This window comes from Cyprinus carpio, chromosome B15 (assembly GCF_018340385.1).
Source record: "Cyprinus carpio isolate SPL01 chromosome B15, ASM1834038v1, whole genome shotgun sequence".
In the NCBI taxonomy this organism is placed as follows: Eukaryota; Metazoa; Chordata; class Actinopteri; order Cypriniformes; family Cyprinidae; genus Cyprinus; species Cyprinus carpio.
Window position 1 is genome coordinate 17,086,232 of NC_056611.1, and position 26,429 is coordinate 17,112,660.

At 37.1% G+C, this 26,429-nt stretch overlaps 1 protein-coding gene across 9 annotated transcripts in view; it reads left to right on the forward strand.

Moving 5' to 3' along the window:
- The window catches only part of LOC109103565 (unconventional myosin-XVIIIa-like), a 102,217-nt gene that overhangs the window by 5,365 nt on the left and 70,423 nt on the right, over positions 1-26,429 (forward strand). For 2 of the 9 annotated variants that reach the window (XM_042739526.1, XM_042739528.1), the window contains exon 1: positions 24,434-25,329. The exons of 4 other annotated variants lie outside the window; for them this stretch is intronic. The gene's annotated coding sequence lies outside the window, so the exon portion shown is untranslated. Of the gene's footprint in view, positions 1-24,433; positions 25,330-26,429 lie in introns of those variants that run through there. 3 more of the 9 variants (XM_042739527.1, XM_042739530.1, XM_042739529.1) reach the window with 2 other exon arrangements.

Consider the following 26,429-nt stretch of genomic DNA (forward strand, 5'->3'; position numbering starts at 1 on the left):
AACTGACCTACAGGTGCCTGACAGCACAAAGGCAGAGTGCATCGACAAATTTATCACCATCTTCATCATTATTGCATATACATGATAGAAAATGAGCTGTATAGCCTACAGTAAGGATGAGCCTGCTTCTCAGGTTCAGCATTTGTGTCTGGTTAAGGGTTCTATTCTGCTGTAATAGGCTTAGAAAAATAAAGTGATCATCAGCCCTGCCTGTTTATAGAACTACATGTTTGTGAAGGGCTTCCTAATGGTTTTTCCTATGGAATAGTCTTAACTCTCATTGATAGGCCAGATTTGTGGCAGCATCATATGGCAGCACTTCCAAGAAACTCAAGATTTGTTTAGCTTAGTTTTGAGTGATTCTTGCCCATTTGGTAACAGACCGTCTCGTAACAATTAGAACCAACTGATTCATCATGTGCTTCTGCAAATTGGTTGCTGGCGAGCACCTCCATCTCATACCAGAGTGGGTCTGCTGTGCTATTTTGGGTTTTACCAACAAACAAGAGGGACTTGCTTTGCTGCATAGTTCTTAGTCAGCCTCCCCGCTGTAGTCATTATGGTTCATTACAGTACATGGCCTCAGGTCAGTGGGAGTATTCTGTGCCCGTCAACCTGACTCTCGCCCCACTGTCTATCGCACTCTCTCGTCTTTTGGCAAGCTGTGCTACAGACATTGTCTGGAACATCTAATATGTCCTCTGAGAGCATTCATTTTGAGCTGCTTTTGTTGTGAAGCTGTTTTAAAATAATGATTGACAGGATGTTCTATAGTATGTGGAAGTGGCAGCAGTGATTGCATTATTTGTGTTATTGATAGACAGATGGCCAGTCAGATTTTTTTCAGATATTTGGCTATTTTTTAACCATGTTCACTTGAAGGAAAGTGTTCTTCTCTTGACTTTATCACTTCCAAATTCTACTAAAACTTGTCATTTTCATCAAAGATTTAAGGCTTTTGTTTCATCTTTGAAACGCAAATGAAGATATTTTTAATGACACTTAAAAATAGCTCTGTCCCTCATTGAAAGTCCATTACACCAAAACTTTGAAGTTCATAGAGAGATTGTAAAAGGAAATGAATCAAGCATTTTAATCTTTTGAAGAGAGACAATCTCTTTATATGGACCTTTGGAATGGACTTTTAATAGAGGGATAGCAGTCTCTTAGGTTTCATTAAAAAAAATCACCATTAACTGTTAAATATCTTTAAAATAGCAAGGCTCCTTTTCATTTCGGAAAGTTTGAGATTAAGTTGTCATTTTTCGAAATGCCTATCAGCCCAGTTTATCAGATGGCCATTGTAGGGCTCTATAAAATCTATTTTATTTTTTTATTCCAAATGTAGTTTTTTATTTTCCCCCTCATTTCCAGTTTTGTTTTTTCTGGATTAATTTTTTTTCTTCAATTTTAATGTTTAAATGACATTTTATCAATAAAAAAGAATGTCTAGTTAATTGAAATCGTGAAACTTGCACAATTTAACAGCAATTTATGAAAAATGTTACAAAAATTAAATTTTTAAGGCCCTATTATACGTTTTATTTTAACCAAATTCTGTATTTTCCATAAATGTTCTAGATTGCATCTTAATGGTTTCATTTAATTAATTGATTTTTATAAAAACATAATTTATTATTATTTTATTTCTTTATTTTTTTTCAGAAATAATGTATTGTGTATTTAAATTTTTTTTTTGCTAAATAAATTCTGATAAATAGCCAAATCTTTCTGGTAAATGTTCTGTTTTTATAATAACTTTATTTTTTGCTCACGTATTTTAATTGTTTTTATTGGTTTATTTAGGTTTTAGTTTATTTGTTTTGATCAAGTCTTTTATTTTTTTGTGTTGGTTGGTTTACCTTTATGTTTTTAAGCTAACTTTTTTTGTTGTTGTTTTAAGTATTCATCCAAAATTTGGCAAATTCCATGACATTCTGCGTTGTACAGTAAATTCCTTTTTGGTGACTGGATTCCGCATTTTCCGTATTTTCCGTATTGTGGAAATCATAAGGCCCTACCACTGGCAGCAACGTTTAGGCAGCTTTTAGGGAGTGTACTTGTGATGTGAAGCACAAAAAATAAAAAAAGCACTAAAGTATGGGTGTCTTGAGACATGTTTCCTAAAGTTGAACTATATTTGAATGCATATCCCTATTATAAATGTGAGTTTGGAACGGAATATTTGACAAACAGGAAGTGAAGAGCTGGACCTTTGTTCTGGTGTGCTGTGGTTTCGGGTAGTCGTGTTTTGTAGCACATGTCTGTGGAGGATCTTTGTGATGTCTGGAGTGCTGCACTGATTTGTGGGCCTCACTGAGCAGCGGGAGCCATTCTCTGTCCTATTGTCTCAGAAAACAAACAGCAACAGCTTTATCATTAAACCAAAAAAAAGACGAGCCGTAAAACAATCACGTCCCAGTGCAAACAAAAGACAAGTGGATGGAGTTCATGGCGGTCTCATCCAACAGGCACAGCTGGGCTCTGCTGCTTCATTAAGATAACTTCTTGACTGACCTTTTACTTTCTACATCTTCATGGCTTAGCGTTGCTGCTTTTGAGTCTAAAGACCAAAGGACTGTTCTTTATTTTTTGCTTGGTAATTTGATTACTAATAACACACACACTATTTTGATAGTTGGAAATATTTTTGATGTTCTTTTTTAATTGAGTTTGGCGAAGAATGCAACTAGGAACTTCCCCTTCATTGCAGGAATGTCTTTGGAGTGGCTGAAGAATGGTATGCTATTCCCACTGTTCCCTATTCCTTAGAAGAAAACAGCGAACATACAGGAAGTCCTCTATTCTTCTAGGCATTGACCAGTTTAGTCAGGATGTCCTGAGATGGGTGTGAGGAAGCCAGAATAGGGACAGTACAGACCCCGCTGAAACAAACAGGTAAAAACTGTCTATTTTCAGCTTTCAGTCTAGTCAGATGGTCTCTGTCAAGACAACTAGGCCTGAAAGCACCTATTTCCTGGACAATGAAGTCTTAGTCAGCTCCATAATTGAGTAGTCCGTACACTTCCTAAGGAGTCTGACATTTTTTAGGGCTGTCCCAATGTAAGCAACAAATCTAGGGAGTGAAATGAGACCACATTCTATGTTGGTATTTGTTATTAGATTAATATCATTAATACTGGAATAATTTAGGAAAAGTAGGGTTTAATTCATTAGACAGCATTTGTAGCATAATATTGATTTAAATAATTTGTACCTTTTTAATTAAAAAAGTGAAAATCTGACTTGCATATACTTATAATGGAAGCTTTTTAATTAAAAAAGTGAAAATCTGACTTGCATATACTTAAAATGGAAGTAAATGAATTTCAATATTAAGGTATTTTAGTTTACTATTACTATTATGCTATCGTATTAAACACTTTACTTTATATTTTGTATTAGTTTTTATTTTTATGTTTTAATTTTACTTTAAGTTTGAATAATTTCATGTGCTTTTTTCATTTTATTACTTTCTATTTCCCTTTATTTTTATTTCAGTTAGTTACCAAGGAAGTATTAAGTGTTTTAAGATTAAGATTTTCAATTAATATATAAGTTATATTTCTGGGTTTTTATGCCTTTATTTGGACAGGACCATAGAGAGCAGACAGGAAATTATTGGGTAGAGAGAAGGGGGAACAGGATCAGCAAAGGACCACGAGACAGGATTCAAACGTTGGTCTCCGCGAGCGCAGCTGCGCTGTATGTCGGCGCGCTAACCACAAAGCTATTGGCGCAGACAAGATTTTCATTTTTAATACTTAAATAGTTTTAGTAAACAGTAACACCACAGACAATAACAGGATTTTAGTCTGAAAAAAATTGCATGCTTACCTTTTCTGTGTAACTTTTTGCATGAGAATTGAACAAACCCTAAAGCGACTTTAAAATTGAGTTAATCTACTTCACAACTCAAATAATACATAGCTTTAACAAAATAACATTGTAAGCTTCATGTTTCTGCTTTTTCAGTCCTTTAAAAATGAACCCTGTTTACCTCCATTGCAAGTGCCTCACAGTAACCTTCATTTACTTTTCAAGATAACAAGGGAGAAGTTAAAGTACGTTTTTGTGGTAATCAACATTATGCCACAAATGCTATTTGTTGAGGATATCTTGTAAAGACCCAGATGCATTTTTCAAGTAATTTTCAGTGTCTTTGAGGTAGATAGTCTGCCATTAGTACAGCTATCTGAGCGTCTTCAGCACTAAAAGCTTTTGCTGACTCTGCCGCAGTGAAGTGACTGTGGAAGCATCATCATGGGCGGCATGACTGACCTCCAGCAAGGTTGCACTCCACGACACTGTCTGCAGAAGAGTTACAGCTGTGCACCAGATGCCCCCAGACTCTTATACACACACAGATTGATGAAGACATTCTGACACCTAGCCTAAATGTGCCATCATGCTGTTTTACAGGCAATGTGAAAGCATGACTTTGCAGTTAACAAACCTCAGAGGTCCGTCATTACTAGTACTCCGTGGAGGCTGCATCAAGACCGCAAATATGCTTTCATTAGCATACCAGTCTTTCATGAGAATCTTTCCTGCATACACTTCTAACAATGTTGAAATAAGTTGTGTTTTGCTAATCACAGTACTTCTCATCACAATTAATAAACAATCCTAAAGGTCAGTTTTGCGGTATGGTTTCGTAATCACTGGCTGCAAATCCTAGCACACCGGGATTGTACTGTAGTGTTCTTGTCTCGATAGATGGAGCCAGTATGGCCCTGTCTCTGCCGCAGGACTGGCCCACAGCACCCCAGGGACATTCTGCACCACACTGCTGTACTTCTCTTCTCCACTTAGTGTAGACTAGAGTGGAAGAGATGTCAGTGAATGATTGTTTTCTACAAGAAAACGTTTCGCTGAATGATTGTGGCACTTTTGAATGCTGTATTTTAGAGCATAACTGTCCACAATCCAGTTTCTGCTGCTGTCGACGCCTGTGCTGGGGTTAGGCAAAATTCAGTATTGAAGAACTAATTTTTTTTCCCAGTTCAGAGTGTAAATTTAAATTCATACCACCAAGTTAAATTGGAATGGCAGGAAGAGAAATGTATTTGCTTAACTGTCATCTATCTGCCTGCCAATATCTGTTGTTTTATTGTTCGTGCTCTCATTCTTTTGCTCTGTTGTTCATTTTATTGTTCTACTGTTCTATCTATCGATTGTTCTACCTTTTGTTGTTCTGCTCTATTGATCATTCTACTGAACGTTTGTTCTACCGATCATTGTCTATCATTTGTTGTACTGCCTTTTGTTTGTTCTATCTAGCATTGGTTCTACTGTTCTATTGTTTATTCAACCTTTATTCTATTGTTTATTCTAGCATCTTATCATTCTATCTGTATTGATCTGTCATTATGAATATCGTTTTACTGTTCATTCCCTCTATCGTTTAATCCACTGTTCTATTCTTTCATTCTAATCTGTATTGTTCTACCATTCTATCTATTGATCGCTGTATCATTCTATTGCTTGCTCTAGCGTTCACTCTATTGATCATTCTGTTGTTCTTGAAAAACTTTTCTAATTAACAATGACAATGTTATTTTCATTTCGGTTCATTGTATTTTGTTTTCCTTACATTCAAATTTAAAATCCAGTACTGCAAACCTGTTTGCGGCATCAATTTAAATTCATTTCAGATTGAATTGGAATTTAAAGGGTAAATCAGATGCAAAATACACTTTTGCATGTTTGCATATAAATGTATTCTCAGTGTGTGGACACAACCACAACCAATGACAAAAATCCATTCACTTCATATTTTTTTTAGTCCCCAAAATACGTAAATGGTCTCAATTATCAATCCAATTTGATTTTCTTAGCAGTATGATGTCATACTGCTCAGGCCCCGCCCATGACCACTGACGGACTGTTCCGTATTTGCATATTTCCGCCTTCAGCCAGTTTTACACTGTCTGGCATTTTCTCCACGCTCAAGCAGCTGTAGCGACAACAATGTCTCAAATGCAATGCAGGTGTTTTGTAGTTAGATGTAAAAGTGAACATAAGAAGTCTTCATTTTCTCCCGATATCAGAGCTACTGAGGACACAGTGGATTAGTTTTGATTTTGATGGCAGTGTGCCTCCGAATACTCATTATCATTTAAAGAGACCTGCACCGAAACAAGTTGTTTTTGATAAGGTAATGCAGACATTTCATAAAGACCCAAAGAATCATACCAACTTATTGGCATCCAAGTCCCCTTTAGAAGGTGACACTTTAAGAGAAGGATGATTTGAATTTGTAGTGTGTGCTTGAATGGAGGCATCTTGTATAAATGAAGTGAATTTGGCTACTTTTTCTCTCTGTCATTTGGTAACATCCATTTTAACTAGAAAAACTTCTCCTCAGTTGAAATGCTCCCACTCTCTTCCCTCTATGACCTCCATCTCTTTGTTTCTCTTTCTCTTTTGCTGCCTGTGGGTTCTGGTACTTCTGTTGCCTTGGCATTGCTTCTGAGAGATCTGGGAGCACTTTTACCAAGCTAGGTTTTTCATATGCAAGTATATGTAAAATAAAAACCACAGAAATCCTAGAGGCTGGAAATCTTACAGCCCCCCCGACCAAAGATGATAGATAGTTACCACTGTATGGATAATATGACTTTTTATTGTGTGAACTCAATTCAGGTTTTTAAACAAGATTTAAAGGCTCATCTTTTTTCGTTTTTGCACATATTATTTTAACATGTGTTTTGGGGAAACATTTATGTTTGATGTAGCCCTGGGTTCTGTTTTATAATGGATGTGCTGTGGGAAAAAAAATCAATCACTGTCATTACTAGTTCCCATGAGGACTTTGGCCTCACTGTGGATGCACTCAGGTTTAAAGGTTGTGTTAAAACAATAAGCCATGAGATACTTTTTTTAAACTGCTAATTACAATTTCTTACTACTAATCACAATTGTTTTTTCTGTAAGAACAATGTCTGCAATTTCCAAGTAGTTCCAAGTAGAATTCAGCGTGCAGCCACAGGTGCATGTATAGCATGCATTGGCTGTTTTTTGGCTTGGGATGTGTCCACACAATATCAGATTTTAGAAACATAACCAACCGTTTGGTAATTTTTTTGCTGATATTAAGAGACATGATCGAGAACCCTCCTCAGAGTGTACAGGCACTGTAGCTCTTGGCCCTTACCTTATTATTTTACTCCACAAGACCATGAGCTCTGTTCAGGAAGCTATCCTGATTTGATTGGCTCTCATTTTATCTCAGTCTTTTCAACATTTCTGATCTCTGAAGTTAAACATTTTCATTTTCTTAAACATTTTCTTTGGACTTCAGCATTTTATTTTCTCCTCTCCAAAACCACAGTTAATGCATGTGGTATCATAAACAAAAAACATAGGATTTATTAAGCAACGTTACATGTTCTAAACATGTACCATCATGCTTTAACAATAAATAGTATTATATTTATTAACCTAGATCAGGGTTATTCAAATCTTTCCCTGGAGGGCCAATGCGGTGTAGAGTTTGGCTCCAACCCTGATCAAAGTCACCTGCCTGTGATTTTCTAATGATCCCAAAAACATTGATTAGCATGCTCAGGTGTGTTTGACTAGGGTTGGAGCCAAACTCTGCACTGCATTGGCCCTCCAGGGCAAGATTTGAATAACCCTGACCTAGATTAATAAGTGCTGTGAACAATTGTGATTCATTGTTAGTTCACAATACCTAATGTGTCAACTGAAAACAAATAAATCACGCAATTTAATATGGAAGCTTTTTTTTTTTCTTTTTTTTTTACTGGAACTTTTGCATGAACTGATTTACAGAAGTGAATCAGATATTCTAAGCTATGTATGTTTTAAGAAGAGTGTATTTGCATTCAGGGCGCTCTGTTGTAAAGTTGTGTGTAAAATACAACGTGGCAGAAAAGGGCGATGTAGTATTTTGTCACACTACAGTTAGTTACTCCCCAACAGTAATCCTGCTCTAATTTGACTGCTGACCTTTAGGGCAGAGTGCCATGTGTCATAATGCTGGGTGTGCCAGCCAGGAGTGTGATGTGAGGGAAGTAATTGAGCGTGTTCAGGAAGCCCTAACACAGGAACTGGGATAAAAAAGCCAGTTTTTACGTACTGTGCCTGTCACGTCATTTGAGATAAGCTTTTAAGTAATTTAAATGGCCATTCTTCCCATGTGAATAAGATGACGTGTTACAGTAGTCCTTCAGCATTGTTTTACAATTTCTTTTCACAGTAGTGGGTATTTTTGATTCACATCTTGTTTTTCCTCATACTTTTTTTTTTCTTTCTTTTTTTTTGTTCAGGGGTTAAAGAACTTGATTACTATCATATTTTGTGTTTATCCGTAAGAAGTAGACATAAAACACTGATTAGATGTGATTAAAAAAATTAACCTGTTTGACTTTCCTTTCTCTGTGGAACGCAAAGGATATTTTGAGATTCCCATATAATTGGAATCAATGGGGTCCAAATTTGTTGGTTTACCAGTGTTTTATTTTATTGTAATCCACAGAAGAAAGTGCATTCAGAGTATATGAATTCATTTTTTGAGTGAACTGTCTCTTTAAGGGGATCATGAAGTGAACTGCATTCATTACTTGTTTTTTATGATTGGCTTGGAAATGTTTCCTCCTCCCTAAAGTTCCATTCTTGGTATTTTTGGAATTTGCTTTGGAACAAACATGACACTTCCCGACTGGGTCTCTGGAGAAAGCAGAGTCAGATTGAAAGAGGTGGGGCCAAATCAGCATATTTCATCTTTACGCTTGAGTCCCCTCTATGGGAATGTTCAATTCAGTGGAATTTTGTTTTAACAGCTACAGATTATATAACATCAAGTTTTTTTCAGCCGATTATATTTGTCCAACATTGATTCAGTACAGCCCTGCCATGACAGATCCATGACAGATAGAGCCTAAAGAATGATTGGGTACATGCCAGAAATTTCAGTGAAACTCCTCGAAATGCATACTTAACAGAATGCACTTCCTCACAATTTTTTTTTGTCTTGTTAATGCATGTGAAGTAGCACTTTCAATGTTCATGCCACCTGGTTTTTCCACTCACCATAGTCACAATTAGTCAGGAAGTCTCCAGAGGAAGGGGATCGAGCAGAATAGGGCAGACGAGACGATCAGTTCGACCCAGGCTCGGGGCTCATTAGAGCTGCGATACTTCCTGTCAGGATGGACCTTTCATCGATGTCATGAGAAATTGGTCTCATGGTGGTCTGCTGCAGTAAGACCCCTCCCATGCTTTCTACTCTCGTCCTCCACACTGTAAAACAGGAAGTGAGCAAAAGCAACATGATGCATTAAGATTTCCATTCATCCATCCAGCCATTCTCCTAACCGCTTTGTATCTCTTCAGGGTTGTTCAGTACATTAGGATTTGTTTGATGCAAAATAATAATTTTATAACGTTTCGATAATTTTCTTAATTTGTCCTCAGAAATATGTTTAGCTTATAGCCAGTTAATTTTCAGTTTCTTTCATGAAAATGCAAAATGTCTCGCTCAGGCAAAAAAAATCAAACAAACATGTTTTCCATAAACCAAGTTTATTTGTTTTATACAGAGAGATTAGAAATGTGTTGGGATATCCTTATTCTAAAATGTTTTGTGTGTTGAGTCAGAATAATTCAGATTTCTTATCATACACTGCTGTTCAAAGTTTGGGGTCAGTTAAATTTTTTTTTTTTTTTTCAGTTAAAAAATAAATAAATTCTATTTTAATATATTTAAGACGTAATTTTCCTGTGACGTTAAAGCTGAGTTACTCCAGTCTCCATTGTCACATGATGATAAACAGAAAATTTAAAAGAACAGCATTTTTTCTTTTAAATAATAGACGTCTTTTGTAACATTTTAAATGTCACCTTTAATCAGTTTAATGAATCCTTGCTGAATAATCTTTATAAAAATCCTGTTGTCCCCAAATGGTAGTGTATGTGGATAAAAGTCCTACTTCTACGTTTGGTTTGGTCTCTCTGCTCGTAATGCCCAAGATAAAACGCAACAGAGAGCTCCATTGAAAGCCCACTTTAAACACATTAACATTTTGCATGTGCTGCATGGTCAGGCCCACTCAGCACAGGGCCTTGGTGAAACGGCTGTGATTGGCTGTGACTCCAGCCCGGAGAAAGGCCTCTCTGTACGGCTCTGCAAGGAGAATTCCCCTCTTTTTCCTTCCACTCCACATCCCACAGCCTCTCATGTATCAGCTCAGCTGTTTTTACTGCAAGCTGGATCTAGTTGAGGCTGCCGGATCATACCGTTCTCAGCATCTAAAGCTGTGGTTTCTCACAGCAATATATATCTGTAACGGCTCTCAGGGGGTTTATCCAGCAGCACGCCATACATGCATTTTCATTTGGCCACGAATGGAGTATTAATGACAGAATGTTTATTTAGCAATCCTATACACAGGATCCGAATCAAACCCCATTCAATCATGACTTAATTTGTTGTAAAAAGCCTCACGAATTGTTAACCGACGCTCCATCCTATAAATTGTAATTTATAACCCCCTGGAAATAGAAGCAATTTGAAGAGAGCGTAGGGAAAGGAATGCTCATTGCCCCGGGCTTATTCTTTTCCATGCAGTCCAGAGTGGTTGCGGTCTGGGCTGAAATACCAATGATTCCTGATGGCTCATGGTTTATTGTTTCTCTCTGGATGTTGTTCAAAGACTCATACGCTTGGCCGTGTTGGTTAAAATTAAACGCGCTGCGTGTCAGTGATATCCTGTACTGACTCCAATGGCTTATTATGGATGCTGCTCACTACATCACTCCCTTACCATTGATCATGGGACTGTGGAGAGGCCTCAAAAAGGCCTTTCATCAGAGCGTCCAGTCGAGGGAGGGAGCGATGTGAGTCTTGGCATCTCTCGAACACCATTCTCCACCAGTCTACCCCAGTAACGGAGGTCTTTATCATCACAGTTGGAAAACGCCACAATCTGTAATCGAGGAAGGCCCTCCCCACAGAGATAAGCCACTGAAAAGCAGTGGAATACGGAAACGAGCTTTATTTTGGATTATCTTCCAGATGTTCCATTGACCGTGAGAGTGATTGCGAGTTGGGAAATCCTCATTTTAGCATTTACAGACCACGGGTACTGCTGAGTAAGCGTTTATGACAGTACAGGCCCAACACACCCAGTTTACAGTGAGACCTGCTCATGCCTGAACCAGTTTTGTTTTGTTGTGATTTGTGTTTTGTTGTGTTTTTTGTGTTTTGTTTTGTCTGTTATTTATTTACTATCGTGGTTTATAGTTTGTTAGATTCGGCCAAAAATAAATTGTCAGCCAAAACAGTTTTGGAGGACTGAAATAGTTGACCAAAACAGTGACATTTAATTAAGGTTTCTAGTGTGTTTTGACTGTTTCAGTGTCTATTTGGTGCATACAACATGGATAACCCAGTTATAACACCAAATTAAAGGGAAATATTTTGTCATCATTTACTTTTGTCATTATATACTCATGTCGTCCCTAATCTGTTTAAGTTGCTTTTTATGGTGAACACAAAAGAAGGTTTTTGAAGAACTAAACAGTGCACCCTTTTCACAAGACTGTGATGATGCGTGTCATTGGTCATCAGCATCATAAAGCCTCAAAGGTGTTTTATATATATATATATTTTTTTTTTAAATGTATGTACATTTATAACACTATACTTTGTATTATATTACCTTTGCATCAAATTACCAAAAAACTTTGTGAGGGTTTGCAAACTTTGACCCAAAGCTAATGCGAGGGTGTTACTAATGAAGAGTCTATGGGAGGAATGGTGAATATGACATTGTTCTCTCTTCTGAAGGCCGTTATCAGTGTCTCTCAGTTTTTTTGCTTTGATTGAAAGTCATGAAAACACTAGTCGTAGGTCAGTGTAGTTTTTCTTTTGCTATTTGAGTAAATGGGAATGCAAAAAATATATTTGTGGTACTCTCCTATTCTCTGCTTTTGAAGTTTACCCAACTATGATGACTTCCGCTGCTGAGAAACCCAGAAATTTGAAAAAGGTCTGTTTTTGGTCCCCATTGACTTCCGTAGTAGGGAAAGAAATACTATGGAAGTCAATGGGGACCATTTACTGTTTGATCACCAGCATTTTTTCAAAATATCTTCAACATATGAAAGAAGCTCATACAGGTTTGCAATGACATGAGTGTGAGTAAATGATGACGGAATTTACATTTTTTGGTTGAACTATCCCTTTAACATGAATAGACATGACTTTATCATGACTCATGCAATCACTCAATCAGTGTTTCCACCATGGAGAAACATAGATGAAACAGCTCGTAAACAACATATATGTATGTATGTATATGTTGATATAATAACTTTATTGAACACACACACACCTGAATTCCATATATTCAGTTGGAAAAATTAAGATGCTATGGTAGAGTGAAGAGACCTGAGGTTTGGAGGAGGTGAATGAGTGCACTCTGGGTAGAGGAAAAACCACCCTCACACACGCTAGCCATGATTACCCACAATGTGAGTCGCCAGCCTCTGTAAGGCGGACTGGGTTACCAGCACAAACCCAAGCATCCCCCCTGACCGCCCAATGTCAGATCTGCTCCATCTGCCTGCCGTGCTCCATGTGAGTGTCAGGGGCTGGGTTGTGTCATTATGGGGAGGTTGTCTGGCAGTGCATTTGAAGCCCCTGTGGCTTCATTTTTGGGCGGGGGCGAGGCTTGGTGGTCTGGTTGAAGTGGGTTACGAGGTTTCAGGGTGCATTGCAGGGTCCTTCAGGATCTCATTCTGTCCCTGACATACTGCTTTCGTCTTTGCCAATTTCAATTATTTAAAGAGACCTGCTACAGGCAAACTGAATAATGAAGGAGCTAGTCAGAGCATGCATGCGGCATTAAGAGGAACAGGGTGGAAAAGAATGGGACTTATGGAAATTAAGAACATGAGTTATAGGATTGTGTGTGTAATTAAGCATTTTTCTAAATGGTCTCTCCGGTAGGAGCACTTCAGCCTTTGTTGACACCCAGCAACACTGCGGACATGTTTTGAGTATGGGGCAGTCATCTTTAATGAACGGCTTTTGTGTGCTAAGAGCAGCTCTCCGCTGGCTGATACATGACACTGCAACGTAATGAAAGGGCCTGCCAGAACACAAACATTTGTCCTTGTGTTGTTTGTTACCTGCTCAGGCTAATGTTTTTTACTTTATTAATGATGTTTTTTACTTGTGTGGTATTCAGACAGTTGTTTGTGCCATTCTTAATGTAATCTTAAAATTGAGTTATCATTTAGACCAAGAGTCTTCAGCCCTTTTCAGAACAAGAATCCCTTTTTGGACAGAAATGCACTTATATTATCTAAATAATAATAATCTTTTATTTTTTTGCTTAATATAAAAATTTGAATAATTAACTTTTTTAACAGTTTGTATAAAAACAAACATTTAGAGCTAACAATAATGCAGTATTTAACATTTTTGCATTAGCAGACGCTTTTATCCAAAGGGACTTAGAGTGCAATTTAGGCAGATTTTTTTTTTTTTTACCAGTATGTGTTCCCTGGGAATTGAACCCACAACCTTTTGCACTGCTAATACAATGCTCTACCACTGAGCCACAGGAACTTGTGTGTCAGGAATTTTACAATATTTAAAGATGCAGTCCATAAGTTTTGCCTCTTTGTCGCCATCTCTGATAATAATTGAAAACCTGCATTTGCAGCTGTTTGTAGAATTATCTTCTTTGCGTGGGTTGTGCGCCAGCGCGGATGAATCTAATGTTTTGAGGAGAATGTAGGGCTGTCAGTTACCGCAGCGGTGTGGATATTCAGAATCACAGATTCTTGGAATATATGACCCAAATAAGAATTTTCACCGGATATTGTCATCTGAACAAGTAACAAGTCTGCCACGTTTGTTCTGACCAATTGAGGAAAAAAGCATTACAATAAATTGCTCTACCAATGGTGATTTAAAGCTCATATCACATCAAACCATGCAAATTATTATTATTATACTTTATTCTCAAATTGTTAATGTTAACAACATCAGCATTAGATGACTATGTGAATATAATGTGTATCTAATTGTCATACCATTCGAATTTCATATTAAGAAATTCTTTAAATCCAAAATGCAAACTATGCTCCCTTTGAACTGGTTTTCTTTAAAATACAAATCTTGTGTAATCCCAGGCTATCTGTAATCAGAAGCACATTTAAAACTGGAATATAATTTAATTTCATTCACATGTGTTTCATAAACACATAATCCTTTCTGGATTACAATCCGCCATCAAAACGATAAATTTAATTATTCCAGCTGCTGTGAGAAAAGGCTATAAACGATCCGCCACCTGCAGGATCCTCACATGCTATAGCTTAGTAGCCAGGACAACTTTGTTTACAGACGTGACGTAATGACGTGGCAGCATTATCGAATTTCCCGCAAATTCCTACCTATACCACTCAAATTAGAAACCATTATTATAAGCTAAACGTTGTGAAACAGGCTAAAGTAAGGCAAACTTTTTTTTACATTTAAAGTTTAAAACAGCAGTTGGCAGAACCCCGTAACACCAATCCATTTATTTAAAGTAAATTATTTTTAGATAATTATTTTTAATAGTTTTTATTATATTTTCACCAGTTTTTTTTATTATTAGTTTTTATTTCATTTCACCATGTTTGTTTACATTTTCCTTTTCATGCTCCTTTAATTCAAGTCTGGTAGCTGACAGCATTTACGCTAATGGCGCAAGTAGGAAGTTCAGCATGCTGTGACCGGCTCTGTTATACCTCAGCTTGGGCAGGAAGTTCCTCTGTTCTGGCAGGGATGCTTGTCATCTAGGATTGAGAAACCAGCAGGTGTTCTTCCTGTTTATGACGCAGGCATGCCACTTTAACACAACTTGGAATGATTACAAAGCAAAGCCCTTAATAGTCCCCAAAGGTCACTTGAGGGCAACTTCAAATGGAGGAACAGAGCACACTGATTCATTTTCTCTTTTATGAAAAACAAATAAAGTCTCTAGTGTTTGTTTGCCAACAGTAGCTTGCACCGATGGTTCAGGGATTGTGCTGGTATTTGGTGTTTACTCAATAGCTGGATATTGCGGTTACCACAGTGGTTGGCATACCAAGCCAGGCCAATCAGTTAATGCATCACAGCACAGCACAGCAGCAAGTGGGTATAGCTTACCTTTATTTAAGGTTTATTTATTTATTTATTTTTTTATTTTTTTATTATTATTATTAGTTTTTCTTGTTTTCTGTTACGTTTTCTTTTCTTTCATTTCTGTAATGTTTTTACTTTTTATATTCTTTGATACAGAGACAACTTTTGTTGTTTGACCTGAAAAAATAACGTAATTTTAAATGTTTACATTATCTTTTATTTCACTGCTATAGCTTACTTTTATTTAAGGTTTATTTTTTTGTGTTTTTTTGTTTTATTTATTTATTTATTTTTTTGTATTCTTTGTATTTTTTTGTTATTGTTTTTCTTGTTTTCTGTTATTTGTTTTATTTTCTGTCCTTTCTGGTATTTGTTTTTACGATGTGTATTCTGTGCTAGTTTAATATACAGACAACTTTTAGTGTTGTTTGACCTGATAAAAGAACACAGTTTAAAGTGTTTACATGACCTTACATGGGTTATTAAGTAAATATTATAGTTGTGCATGTAAACACACTTCATTGAATTTTTGCAATTCCATTCTGATGGCTGCTGAATAAATACTGATGAGAACTGCCTTGTGGTGCCTTTCAGCTTTTCCTAGAGAAAGTCTTAAGCCTGAAGTGGTCGGTTATGCCAGATTCAGTGCCAACGTCTTGGCCTTAGTAGACGCTGGCATGAAACCATCCTGAATGCCAGATGGTGGCTATATGAGTCAGTTACATGTGTACAAAAGGCTGTCATTGAGTGAGAATGGAGACCGTGTGTCATCTTACTGATGGATTAAAGCACAGAGCTTCTGCCATGCTTGGAGATGCTGTGGAGAACGGATGACGCAAGGCTCCTTCTGAGTCTTGTGTTCTCTGCATGATAATGTAGCAGTTGTCTGATAAAGGCATCCTTTTCATCAGAGCCTATTCACAGAAATAAGTAGACAGTTGGTGGCCGTGTGGTGGCGAAATGCAATTATGATGGTAATTGTGGCTTTGTTCGGTATGAATGAGGTTCGATGGGTGTGTTTTCAAAGGTCCTCGCAGATCAGTGCAGAGGATGCTTGTACTTGGGTTAAGGGAAATTGAGATGAGCCATACATTTCGGTAAACCACCGGTTGTTTGTGTGCTGTCGCATTCTATGTAATTTCCTCTCAAGCTTCCAGCACAATATTGCACAGGAAATACAAACATTCAGCTGAAAGTGTCAGACTCTCTGATTAGAAAACACAATGGAGACAAAAACCTTAAGAAAAGAAAACTGTAATGTGACTTACCAGATGCTATAGCAACAAGTTAAATTATGGATTTATGCATTTTTTATGATAATATAATATGCAATGAGTTTACATTTCCATTTACACATTTATCCAAACAGACTGAAAAAATATTTGTTGCTTAATTATTGTATTCTTAATTTGTATTGGCAATTATTATTATTATTATTATTATTATTATTATTATTATATAAACTATACTTATAATAATGATATATTATTATATATATTATTTTATATATAATAAAAATATATAACATTATTATTATTATTATTATTATTATTTTATGTATAATGTATATATTAAAATGCTAATAATAATAATAATTATTATTATTATTGTTGTTATTATATAGACAATAATATTATTATTATAAAATATTTATAATGTACTCTATATTAATACAAATATAAAATGTGATATACAATTATTTATTTAGAAATTAAATATAAATTAAAATGCTAATAAATAAATACATTAATAATGTATTTATTCATTAGCATTTTAATTTATATTTAATTTCTAAATAAATAATTTTATATTACATTTTATATTTGTATTAATATAGCATGTTAATTAGCTGTGTTAGGGACCTTTTTAAAGATGACATATTTATTTCATTACAACAGCTAAGAATGGATTTTGAGATCCCTCAGTTTAATTTTTTTAGGTACTTACAGGTCCGTAGCTTCATAAAAAAAAAAAAAACCACTTCTCTCTTTCCTTGAACCAACCTGAAAGGGGCTGGATACATGAGTTATTAAATATGGACCCTTTTCGAAGGGGTATGTTGTCTATTCTATATGAGGTTATTCAAAGAACCGTCTCCCCATCTCTAGACCATATAAGGAGGCGATGGGAGGAGGAACTGGGAATAGAAATATCAGATACAGCCTGGCAGTGTGCTATAGAATTGGTACACTCATCTTCTGTATATATTAGACATAGACTTTTACAATTCAAACTGCTTCATAGGCTCCATCTGTCTAGGAGCAAGCTGGCTAAGATGTATCCGGGGTCAGATTCATCTTGCCCCAAATGTGCTTTGGAACCAGCAGACCTGAGTCATATGTTTTGGGGATGCCCCAGATTAAAAGGTGGAAATCATCACCTTTTCCTCATTATTGGCTAGGTGCCTGATTCTTCTCAGTTGAAAAAAGGCAAGGCCGCCTTCTCACAAACACTGGGTAGTAGAGGTGATGTCTTATCTTAAACTTGAGCACCTCTGGAAAGTTGTACAGGGTCTAGCAGCCCTTTTTATCTTATGTTGAATCCTTATGGGATACTATTTCATCAAGGGGTGTGCATGTGTTTGTTGTTTGTAGTTATGTGTTTTGGTGTGAAATATGTAATTTAAGAAGAATGTTGTGTATGTTTGTGTGGCTGAGATTGTTGTATAATAAAAAAATATTTGAATAATATGTGTTTCTAGCTGGGAGACCTCAAGTGTACAGCTCTGCTGTGTCTCACTCTATTACTGTAACCACAGCTATGTGTAGCTGAGTTGTCCCAGAATGCAATGGGCTCCAGGCACAGGGCACTGTGGTGTGGTTTTAGCTTCAGAGCGAAAGTGTCCCTGGCTTCAAAAAAACAGTGTTGTCATTTTGGACCCAGTGCCAGTTCAGCAGCCTGACATTTTAAGTCGAGCCAAAACAGTTCAAATACTCTTTATTCATCTGAGGGCACATTCTGAGCAAAAGCTCCTCCACAAACAATCAGACTAGTGGATGTGCTCTTTCGACAATGATCCGTATAAACACTGTGATACAATTATCCTTTGTTATTCAAAACATCGGGAAGATTCTTTCCTAGAACAGAAGAACTTTTTCCAAGCGAATGTTTCCTGAGTCCAACGAGCGCTCTTGAACTGGAATTCACATGTGCTGGCATGCTTCATGGGGAACCGCTGGTTCAGAGGCGTTTATGTAATATCACAAGTTCAATATGTTTCCATCCAATGGGCTGTCAGTTTGATACAGTGTCTGATACTCAACTGAATCCATTACAGGCAGAACCCACCCACGCTCTGCATAACCTTTGATTGGACCCTGATGCGCTCATGGCCGTTAAAATCATTCCTGACCTTCGACCTGGCGCAGGGGTGAAGGACCAGCTAAATTCCTTAAGTTGTGTAAATGCAGCCGTATTTCCCCTGCATTCCATGAAGATTAGCACAGACTCACAGAATTAGCCTGGCTGCTAAACAACTGCTGATTGTGGCTAGAAAGAGGCTTGCCATGCAGGCCTAATCGCTTCTGGTGCTGGTTTGGTAACCATGCTCTGCGTTAGCTAAATCTAAACGCATCTCAGTTCTGTTTAAATTGGTTAAACCGGAATGGTAAAATGGGTCAAGATGAATTGTGGCAGTCTTGGCAGAGTTTTCTTGACCTTTATGGTGGTTTTTAAATGTCTTATACTTGTCAGCTCTAATGGCTGCTGTCAAGCATCCCTACACGGATCTGCTCTTTATCACCAAATCCACACTTTACACAGCCTGTGTTTAATGTAGTGCACAGGAAAGGAGTCTGGCACTCATCATAGACACACAATTAGTTGTATTGTAACTATATTAGAAGTTAGTTATATTGTAGTCACACTTCCTTTGATGCACCCATAACAGAGGACAACTATATTTAGTTGGAACTATTTATAACGAAAAGAACTATACAAATAAAATTGAATAGAATTGAAAATGTTATATACTCTTTATATACCATGATTCTAATAGTTGTTACACTTGATTAAAAAAAATATTTTGACTAACTACAGTTACATGTAGAAGTCAGTTATGTCATTTGGCATGTTTTTTTTTTTTAATAAATGGTTTTCTTTATGAATAAATTTGTGGGTAATGTACATAGCTGCCTTTACATTTAATACATTTTAAGCAAAAAATCTCATACACTACTGTGTAATTTTTAAACCAAGATTGCTTTTGTTTGATCATAATGAGTGTAAAAGCATTACATTAGAACAGTTAACTTAATATATTTTAAAATGTCATTATTCCGGATGGCAAAGCTGAATTTTCAGCATCATCTCCAGTCTTTAGCTTCACATGATCTTTCAGAAATCATTCTAATATGCTGATTTGGTACTCAGGAAATTATTATTAACACTTCATATTTATGGTGCTTTGATATATGCTGCTTAATATTTTTGTGGTAACCTTACATTTTTTTAAGGATTCTTTGAAAATAAAGTTAAAAAAGAAATCTTTACTGTCACTTTTTCATCAATTTAAAGTATCCTTGCTAAATAAAGTAGGCTATTAATTTAAAAAGAAAACCTTGTTGACCCTAGAATTTTCAACTGTATTGTACAAGCATCACAGTTTTTTTGTTTTGTGAGTTTTATGAATTTGGGAACATATTTTAACATCTAAAGTTTGTTCTATAAATAATAATTTCCTCTTATCGGTCTTATTTCATGCCAAAATGATAGCAACATCAGATGAATGGGAATGATTAACTGCTGTTTATAGCAGCTGATGACAGGTTTTTATAAATGGATGGCATTTCATCTGTTTGTGTGTGTATATCTTAAGGAATCCAAGATGTTGAATCACATCCTGTGATGGAGGAGGAGGGTCTGTCTGTGTGTAACAGTGACCCAGATGTGCCAGCCAGTACCCTTGAGCAGAGCCAAGATATGACTGGCTCAATGAGGTGTGGTTAACCCGTTAACACTCATCGAACAGTTTCCTTATAAATTTCTCATGGATATGTAGAAATCTGGCCATTTTCCATGTTTAAGAAGGGAGAGGCAGAAAGAGGAAGTCAATACTGTGGCTCATGTTTACCTCTTCATTGTCACTTATACTTGTTTTATTTTGACGTTTTTGTTTCGTAATGATATAAGGAAAGGAAAATACTCAATATCTTTAAATGAAGTTTACAGGAAAAGATCACTGTGTTTAGATGACAAATGGTTCACGTTGGTCAGTTGTCAAACGACAACTAAGGATAAGATCATAAGGATTATACAAGATATCTGTGCTTTGTGAATGCCAGCTTTATTGTTTTTCTCCCATCTGCGCTCAAATTTCAGTTTGCAGTTGCTGGAACCACTAAAGAGAAGACCTTGCCAGTGGCCACCCAGTCTTGAGGTCACTTCCTCTAGGATTCGTTTGCTAATGAGGATGTCTAGCAGTAATGATTGGGGAAAATGAGGCCAATGTTGGCAATGCTTCTTTCAGTATGTGTTTTCCATCTCTCAGATGCCCTCATCTTCTGTACATGCAGCCTTTCTTCTCTCTTCATGGACCGTTGCTGTGGCAGGTACTTTCTCCTCATCCGTTATTCATCATTTTTAGCTAAATTTTCCCTTTTAGTCTACCTTTTTTCGCCCACTGAATAACCTATCACTGCGGTGTGCCCACGCAGGGGTTCTGCTGATTTTGGTTTACAGAGATATTTGTGGCTATAATCGGCTCATACATGATTCAGGGTGATGTCAGTGCCTTTGACAAGCTCTGCTGAGCTGTGTAAACACTGTCACACCCTCTGGACTGACCATCACGTCATTGATTTAGGGTCCCGCTTTATCTATGATCAAAGTTTGCTTGTGTATGTGGACGTGTTTTTTGATGCGTTGAGGGGATTGTGTATAGTCTGGGCTGTGATTAATGCATTTATCTCTGTTTCTGGAGACAGGAAGACGATTTGCATTTATGATATAGAGAATTTGTCTGGGTGTGGTGGAGATTTTGTGTGCAGCTGTGTGTGGTGAGCATAACCCGCTTTTGTGGTTTTTACAAGTTGCACTGTAATTGCACTGGGCCTTATGTGAGATTATACTGTAAAATTGCTCCTCATGACTAGTAGATGTCACTCTGTACTAAAGCTTTTTAAATTAATTTCCCCTTAAATTAATTATTGGTCATGTGAATCTATCAGGGCTTTAGTGGATTTTTTTTTTTTTTTTTTTTTTTTTTTTTGCTGTGTAGCAAATAATGTGCCATAAGCATTTACCATAAAGCATGTCATTTAAAAATGTCTTATCTGAGTCTTATTCAGTCTTGTCTGCTTGATTGGTGGACTGAGACCTGCTATATGCCCCAGAGTCCATCCTGGCTCTGATCTCGGGTCTTGGGTCTGGATTCACTCTGGGTTTCCAGGGCCCTGGGAATGACCAGTGTGGAATTATAGGCACTTCAGAGAAAAATCAGAGCAAGTTCGTGCCCCTAAAGACATGAGTCAAGTCTCAAGAGTAAAATGACATGTCTGTCTTTTACATGTGAACTTTTTCAACATCTTTCAAGCTTTTATAAAAATGATTTACCTTATTAGTACTTTTCTCAGATATTTGTGGTGCTACTCATACACTGTGTTATGCTTTGTTTAAAAGAAAACATGAATTAGTAATATTAATACAAATCTAAGCTAGGGGTCGACTAATATTAAGCATTTTTATGGTTGTCAGTATCGGTAATTTTCAAAACCAGTTTGCCAATAAAATAATTAAAAAGCATTCTAAGAGTTTTTGTCAAAGCCCTTATTATTCTTAATTTTTTAATATCAGTTCAAAATATCTGTTATCGGTCTACTTGATCTGTAATAATTGGTATCGGCATCTAAAAAATCAGTCGACTGCTAATCTGTCTTAATCAGTAACGTTGATAAAAAAAATTCTGGAAATGATGAATAAACTGTAATCAGAGTATCTAAAATCTACATGTCAGACTCCCTTTTTTTAATTTTTTTTTTTAATACTACAAATTTGTCTACATTTTTTGCATTGCACGAATCAAAGTGTTGCATTCCAATCTAGGTTCTTTTCAGTGTTATCAGAAGAGGGCCTTATAGGAAACATAACTTCCTGTGCTTCATTGTAAACGATTAAGAGTTATAACTACTATATATTTGCTATTGTTTAAAGTTTCAGATGTCTTTCTTTTATGCTCATGAATAATATTATCTCATGCAATTTATTCCTGTGAAGGCAAAGCTGATTTTCAGCCATTACTCCACTTTTCAATGTCACATGATCTTTCAGAAATCTAATACTTATTTGGTGCTCAAGAAACATTTCTTATTATTATCAATGTTGAAAAGTTATGCTAATATTTATTGTGGAATTTCTTTTTCATATTTAATATACCATACATAGAATAGGCAATATATACCTTGATGATAAATAAAAATGCATTTCAGCACTTCAACAATATCTTTTTACATTGAAAAAATCTCAGTAGTTTTGGTCCTGCATTACAAGGATAATATTGTACTACCGAATCTCGGGTTTGGACAGGCTGCGAAATAGTCAAGGTTAGTGTTGTACAGGCATCAGAGTGCAAGCTGACATGTCACTGTCCTGCACTTGCTGACAGAGTGTGTGATGTGTTGGGCAGAGGTGAGAGTGTTCTGGTTTGTTCCTGGCAATGCTTTCCTCATTATCCCCATCTGACAGCTTCATAGCTCACATTCCTGACCAATCCGAATGCCGTTTTTCTCTCAGATCCGACTGCAGTGTCAGCTCTGCTTCAGCCTGTGCACCAACCCCTGTCTGTTTCTCCCTCCCCCTCATCGTGATCTCCCACACAGCACTGCAGGCCGCCATAGTGGGCTTTTAATCCACACAGACACGTGTGGGTGCGCTGTGTCCTCTTCAGGACGTGCTGTAGCATAGACTCCTGGCACCACACCCCGAGCCGCCACAGGCCTGTACCAGCACCATCTGCAGAGCCTGTACTATTACCACCTCTACCTCCTGCGGGGCCATTTCTGTATGCGAGGAACAACACCGAATCCCCAGGCTATTATCTGCACTACCTGAAAAATGATAGTGGGAGTGAAAAGTACACAAGTGAAAGAGGTGAAAACAATCAGCCTCCCTTGACAGGGTGTGTTGACCACTGATGGCTTCAGGCCACTTTTAAGAAGGGCTACAGTGCCCTCTTGTGCTCGTAAGAGTGAATGTCCATACATGGAGGATTGAAACAGGAAGTTTCGCCTCCTGGTGGCAGGCTACGGTGTTACAGCCATGAAAAGGCACTTCCCCTACTCTCTCCATAGAGGAAGTGATTGATTTTGGCAGTGATTCCTGGCTAAGACCATGGACAATGTAGAACAGTCTGAGCTCGGCTGTGCACTGCAGTTTCTTGTTGATTAAGGAAGAAAGGTCTTTATATGCTTATCATACTTTGATAAATGCAGATGCAAAGAATATAAGAACAATAACTGACAGTGTTAATAAAGCTTTATTCAATGCACTTTAGGATTCAGTATAAATAAATCTTTTAACACTCCAAAAAAATGAGAATTCATTTACTTGCCCTGATGTCATTAAAAACTTGCAAACCATTCTTCTGTGTAACACCAAAGGTGATGATGATTATTATTATAGGATTTATTTAGGATTATTTTCATAATATTGTTTCTGAATGGGGACTATGGCTGTCAAGCTCCAGAATATTACAAAACACCATAAAATCCATGCGACATGTGCGGTATTAGTCATGCTGCATTAGATACGTCATATGAACCCGTTTTATGATTCAAAATCGTATAAAAATTCAGCAGGATGGAAGAAGATTTTGGTCTGTTCCTTACACTCAGCTATATCTTCAGAAGTCTTTGAAGATAGACATAAAGATATACTAAACCATTCAGAAGTTTGGGATCAGTAAGATGTTTTTTTAAAAAAATTTAAATTAAGTCTCTTATGCTCCCCAAGGCTATATTTATTTGATCAAAAATACAATTAAAACAGTAAAACTGTGAAATGTTTTTTTTTTTTTAATGTGAATATATTTTAAAATGTAATTTATTACTGTGATGGCAAAGCTGAATTTTCAGCAGCCAGTGTCACATGATCATATGCTGATTTACATTTCTTATTATCAGTGTTCCGAACAGTTGTACTGCTTATTATTTTGTGGAAGCCATTATGCATTGCTTTTCAGGATTTAACAAAGTTTAGCATTTATTTAAAATATATATTTTTTGGTAACAATGTAAAAGTCTTTAGTGTCATGCATTTAATTGCTAACCCCAAACTTGTAAGTCTCATGGACTTCTTTTTGAAGATTGACAGCCTTTGTCTCCATTCACTCTTTATATGTAAAACAGTGGAAGATATTCTTCAAAAATCCACCTTTTTTGTTTCCACAGAAGAGAGAAAGTCACAGGGGTTTGGAACGACCTGAGTCCTTAGTAGAGTCTTTAGTGCTCCGCTCGCCTCTCGCACTGATATACGTGTTCATTAGGTGTGAGCCACGGCAGCGTTTATTTCCACTGTGCTCTGCTCTTTTGAATTCACTCTGTGTAGGAAGTGCCAAAGGCCTTGCGTCATTTCCTCAACCTTCTCTCTCAGCGCTTCTGGTTTTCTCCTCTATTTCCCCTCTCCACCCTACACCTCTGTATCTCTCCGAGAACAGAAAAACGCTTATCCAGCGCTCATCGCCTTAATGCACGCTCCACATCCCCCAACAACAAAGTTTGCACCGTCGTTCAAAGTTTGAGAGCTTCATAGCGTTCTTTGAAACCTGTGCACATGTGCACGTCTGCACTGGACCAACGTTTGCTCTGGAGCAGCTGAGCAGAAGTAGCAACTGTGGATCTGTCCATCGCCTGGCTTACATTTTTGGGGGTGGGGAGAAAGCAGGAGTGTTGCAGTGGTGGTACTTGGGGTTTTATTTTTAGCCTCTTCCCGACCCTCTACCACGACAGCTGTCTCCCTCCTCCTCCTCTGACAGAGCAGAGTCAGGAATAGCCTATCACTTTGCACCTCTCAGAACTAGGGCTGCTGGTTAATGTGACGTGGGTCTTCTGGTTCTCAGGACTGTCTCTGTCTCGAACACACACATATTCGTGTCTCACCACTTTGGTTGGCACTCACCTGCACTCTGACCTTGGTAGGGAACGACGTTCAGTGTTTGGAGCTGGCGCAAAAGATCTCAGGTAAGGTGGCAGACGTAAGATACGTTGATCTAGACCTGTGGAGGAGTCTGTGGGCTTGAAGTACTGCTGCAGTCTGGACTCAGGCCTGCTCTGCCACCTATTTTTAGGCTTGAATGTGATGGCACGCCAAGAGCAATGACCGGATCAACCGGTGGTAATGATAAATCTAGTTAGTTTTGCAGGTTCACTTGAAAAGGTGAATTAAATTAAGAGTTTTCACATACTGTAGTCTTTGGATTGTGGATTGTGCTGTGTAATATGGTATTTTGAGACTGGAATGGGGCACTGGATTGGCATTTCTGAGGTTAAGTGCTGAAGGCCATCATGCTCAATAGAAGCTTTTGTTTGAGTTGGTTTGCTCTTGTGGAAAAAGGTAGTGCCATTTCAGGTGTATCGTTTATTTAATTCTGTTTCAAATGGACCTCATTTTTGGACTTTTGTGGCTATTTTCAAATGCTTTTGAGATCTTTTTTTATTTAGCGAGTGTCGAGTGTTTGATAGATGAAGTCAGGGGGTTATTTTGTGTATACAGTCATTGGATCATATGCTTCGAAGTCTGTCTGCTGAAGCTTTTATTGATGTGGCCATAAACTTTCAGCTGTCTCTTTTGTTGAGCTAAATTGCTGTTGCTGACTTGGATTTGTTTTGGTATACGCTTCTCAATTTCTCAGTTAAACTATAATTTGGTTCAAGAAATGAATTTCATTTTATTGGTTGAATTGCTTTTAACCTCCATAAATGCCTAATTGGCTACTGTATAATCATGTGTCCTAAATGAAAGCTGTTCAATTCTATTATGTTTTTGACCACTTATATATGCTATGTGTGTAGACTTGTTATACATAAACAAATGATATACTTTTATCCTATTAACAATATTAATCACACAAGCTACAAACGTATATCCAGTTGCATTTGCTTCCCATTGGAGGAAAAGGAGGGCCATTTGCTTTGTTTTGGGGTTGCAGTCATTATCTAGCAGATAAATATACAAATTTAACCATTAGCAGTATTTTTGTGATTTTACATATTGAAATATTGCTATTATTATTAGAATATTTTAGAATATAGTATTTCAGAGAGTGTAAATCCCTTGGTTT